Source organism: Sorghum bicolor, chromosome 6 (genome assembly GCF_000003195.3).
Source record: "Sorghum bicolor cultivar BTx623 chromosome 6, Sorghum_bicolor_NCBIv3, whole genome shotgun sequence".
Classification (NCBI taxonomy): domain Eukaryota; kingdom Viridiplantae; phylum Streptophyta; class Magnoliopsida; order Poales; family Poaceae; genus Sorghum; species Sorghum bicolor.
In genome coordinates, this window is record NC_012875.2 from 12,446,221 (window position 1) to 12,450,576 (window position 4,356).

At 42.5% G+C, this 4,356-nt stretch overlaps 1 long non-coding RNA gene across 2 annotated transcripts; it reads right to left on the bottom strand.

The window, feature by feature from the left end:
* On the bottom strand, positions 250-2,874 carry LOC110436578. 2 transcript variants are annotated; one of them, XR_002454376.1, is made up of 4 exons: positions 2,479-2,874; positions 1,689-1,949; positions 878-1,066; positions 250-553 (listed from the first exon to the last, which is right to left on the bottom strand). It is a non-coding gene; the product is annotated as an uncharacterized LOC110436578 (long non-coding RNA). The 2 variants fall into 2 exon arrangements; XR_002454377.1 differs by having other exon boundaries at positions 1,689-1,952.

A 4,356-nucleotide genomic window follows, 5' to 3' on the forward strand; every position in this document is an offset into this window, starting at 1 on the left:
CAGACCAGACTTTTAGCGTCAGATAGCCTGTTGCTGTGAAAAATTTTAGCGTCAGATAGTCTCATGACAATGTTTAGCGTCAGACACTCCTTGGCCAAATATATACCGTCAGATCATCTAATGATCTACATATATATAGCGTCAGATTGTTCAACAGCACAATTTGAATATAAAAAAAATAAAAATTAGAAATATTTAGCACATCAAACCCACATTCAAGCTCAATAATGTCCATCACACACAAAAATATAAAGTCACACATGACATGAAGGTCGATACATATATATTGTACCATACAATCTTGTCTTGCACATTACATCACACTACATCCTCCAACAAAATCAAGCATACAATCTTGTCTTGCATACTACATTATCCAACAAAAGCTTACATGAATGAAAATTAGCAAGCAATATATAGTAGTTTGTGTTTGATATATAATACTAAGGTTGGTGCACACAATAGGAAATGAAAACCCAAAAGCACGTCCACCAGGTTGTGGAGAACCATTTTCCATGAAATTAAGCCAAACACTTGTTGTGCCCCGCACTTTCTGAAAAATGTAACATGTAATTAGGCAAGTAGAGAAAATAATGTAAAGTTGTTGTACAATATATTAGTAGTGTACTACTAGTGTGTGAGTACGATCATCTGTTAAAAAAATATCTTTTCTACTTGCTAGCTGAATTCTGCTTGCTAGGTTGAGTTGGATAAAATAATGTAAAACTGTTGTGCAATAGTAGTGTAGTACTAGTGTGTGAGTAAGATCATCTTTAAAAAGAACTAGAGAATGGGCGCGCGCCATCGCGCGCATGTGCAGCAGCCATGTAAACTTTGAAATATGGAGAAAACTATGGTGGCTCACAAAGTATATTACCCACGTTCGAAGCCCCCACGATCTATATATATATCCTGGAATCATAACCAGTACTCCCGTAGGTCCCCGTAGGGAAGACCAGTTTTTATTGAACTCCTATACTGGGTATAAGGTCGAGAGCTAGGGTACATCCCATTGGGATGAGGAGCTGTTGATATAGTTGTAGGTCTTCTGTTCTTCACACCCTGCCTGAAGATAATACAAACAAACGAAAAACACGTGAGTGACCTTACCAGCAAATGTAATACACAATCAAAACATAACCTGCTCAGTCAGAAAGCACATATTTCTTGTACTGACAAACAGAGCTGTTGAAGTGTCAAAACACAAAGTGGATTCTATAGAACATTACTATGTTTTCTATCTAATTGAACTAAGATCCATGAAAAAGTAATAGTTGTAGTTGTTCATTGCTGTCCATCTGCCTAAGCAGAGGCATCATACAATGCAAAGTGTGCCCCTGTGCTGTCATTCCCATATGTCGTGTCCAGCTAAACAGCAATTGTTCAACTCAAATGGCACAGACAAAATGTTAGGTATCCATCGATATCAATAATAGATGCTCTGCCATTAAAAATTTGCATGAATTAACTTAAAGTTTAAGAACAAATTATATATATTATCCCTTTTGATGGGCTCAGAATTGCAAAAATGCATACATTACCTGTTTAAAAGGATTACATAGTATATACTTCTTCCCCAAACAAAACCCATGCCTAACAAAATTTAATGATTATGAAATTGAAACCTAGTAACAAATGCTGGATAATGCAAGAAAGAGACTGAATGATAGGAAGCACCACTGAATTACCTCTGGGTTTCCAAGCAATCACAGAAATTCCGCTCGATCAGATCTCTGAATTTCCCAGCAGTTAAAGGAGCCTTATATCCATCCAGAAGTATCCAAAATAAACAATCTTTTATGTTGTGATTCTTGTAGTATTTCAAAGGCATAGCAGCTCTTCATTTGAGAGGATGAATGGTGTTGTATTCTTCTAGTATTTCAAAGGTAAAGCTATAGATCATGTCTCCTTCTGCATTGCTGGAATGTAGTGTCCCAGGAAGATCTTAGCTGCTGAGTCAATGGGAAGGTATAAATGACAAGATATGTTCCATAATAGTTCCAGCTATTTAGAGTCACATAGAATTCTGTTCTGTAGCATAAGTGAGTTATTTGTTTAACAAGAATTTTTGCTCAGCAAACAAGAATATTATATTGGTGGACATGACAACGTTTTGCCAAGAAATTTAACATGGGGCATACTAAATATCTAACCAGAAACTTCCTTGGCTAGTTAAAATCTTCACACATTTTTATAGTAGTACAACAGTAAGTTAAATCATTACTTGAGGATGGTCACTAGGTGCTGAATTTAGACAGTAGGTTTTACAGATGCCTTCTTGCATTCCTTTATCTATCACAGATAGGATTAATTAGAAACATTGGTCATGCACCACAGGTCAAGAGCAACCAATTATATTAGCCTACCTGCCCTAATATTGAATCTCAGCATATATATTCAGATTTAATCCCATGAGTATATCAGAAAGCTGTTGAAAATTAAAGTGAAAAATTAATGGGCGGATCGGGTCACTGTTACCCTGAAGGTGAGCAGATCCGGTCCCTGCCGTCCAGAAGACGAGCGAAGCACCCAATGTAGTCGCCAGCGCATGGCAGGCCCTCCTAGTGCGACTTCGGCTCGGTCAACACGCACCGCAGGGCGCGGCCACACGGGGGCGCGGCAAGCCCGCCGGCCACCGGCGCACACAAGGCCGCCAGTGCGGGCGCAGCGACCTGGCTGGCACGGTGTCGGCAACCCTGGCCGGCGCGGGCGTGGCCCCCGACCAGCGTGGCCATGCCACAGCCTGGCGCGGGCGCAGCCAGCCCACCGACGCAGGTTGCGCGGCCTCCCTTGGCGCGCGGCTCGGCGCGGCCACTAGAGCGGGGCGCGGCCGGCTCTGGCATTGGCCCGACGCGCGGACCCTCCTGGCGCCGCCGGCGCAGGCGCAGGGTGCGGCCGGCCTCCATTCCAGGCGCCCCCTTCCTTCCTGTGTGTGTTTCGTGAGAAAGAAGAAGATGAGGAAGGGAGAGAAAGAAGGGGAAGAAGTGGTTAGGGTTAGGGTTTGAGCCTCTCAATTTATATGACTCCTAGTGAATCTGAACCGTTCATCATGATGGATGGCCATAGTTGATTGAGCCTATCAGGCCGGCCCATAAAGGGCGTATTTGGGCTGTTGGGCTCATGATTAATTTTTTTCATTTCTTCTCTTTCATAAATAAATTTATTTCTCGGATACAAATCATGATATATATATGGTCTACATGATCACTGTGAGGTCTCAAAATACTTTCTAAAAAATATATACTATATATATGTTCCTTCATAGAAGTTTTGTGAGGGACTCAATGTAAGCTAGGCGCGCTCGTGGACTAGGTGGGACCCATTTATTTTTTTGCGTCAGATGGAGTGACGCTGTATAGGGTTTTAGCGTCAGATATTACGACGTTAAATATGGATATCTATCGCGTCAGACAGTGAATCGGTAAGTATAGATTTAGCGTCAGTTGATCTGTAAACAACATTTAGCGTCAGATCATCCAACGATAAAAAAAAGATTTAGCGTCAGATATCTGACACTAAAAAAGTGTTGTGGTGTAGTGACTTCAAGCAAAACATAGAGGAGTTTTACAACTCCCAGACTCCACCAAGTGAAGGACCTGGATCTATGAGCACAAACACACTGAGCAGGATATTGCCAACACCGCACTTCAAACTGCTGAGCAAACAACGAATATGGGTGACTCCGTATCAAGAGGTGCAGACGTCAAGTTCCACACTTAATCAAATGATGCACCTAAAGGATGAAGACGGTGAGAAGTCTTGTCGAGAAGACTTGGATCCTTATCGGAGGAGGTCAAGATCGTTGACTCAAGTCACCTTTCCTCATCAAGAAGGACGACCTTGGTGTTTCAAGCATCGAGTGCACAATCAATGGATACTCTTTTCAGAAAACACTCTACGACACCGGATCTGACGACAACATAATGGCCGCAGTCACTTATCAGCTCCTGCATGGAACCATGCCCCTACAACCAATATATATTCAGCTCCAGATGATTTTTAGGTCATTAACACGGTAGAAGACGAGTATGATCCACCCACCATCCTTGGAAGACCGTTCCTCAACACTATCAAAGCCACCATCTATATTGGAACCGGAGAAGTCCACATGCACATTTCTCTGAAGAAGGCGACGCAACTGAAACTAGAGGAGGCAAATCATCAAGGACGGATGGGTAGACTACGAAGGAGAAGTGATAAGGTCTGAAGACATACAGCTTAACAGAACTATCCTGAGGAGACCGTAGCACCGAGTCAGGTGTGGAGAAAGAAGATAGTTATATATGAAGAGGAGGCGCCGCAGGAACCACCGACTACGCCATCCAGCAAATCCCAGGACGACTGAGAAAACAGAGA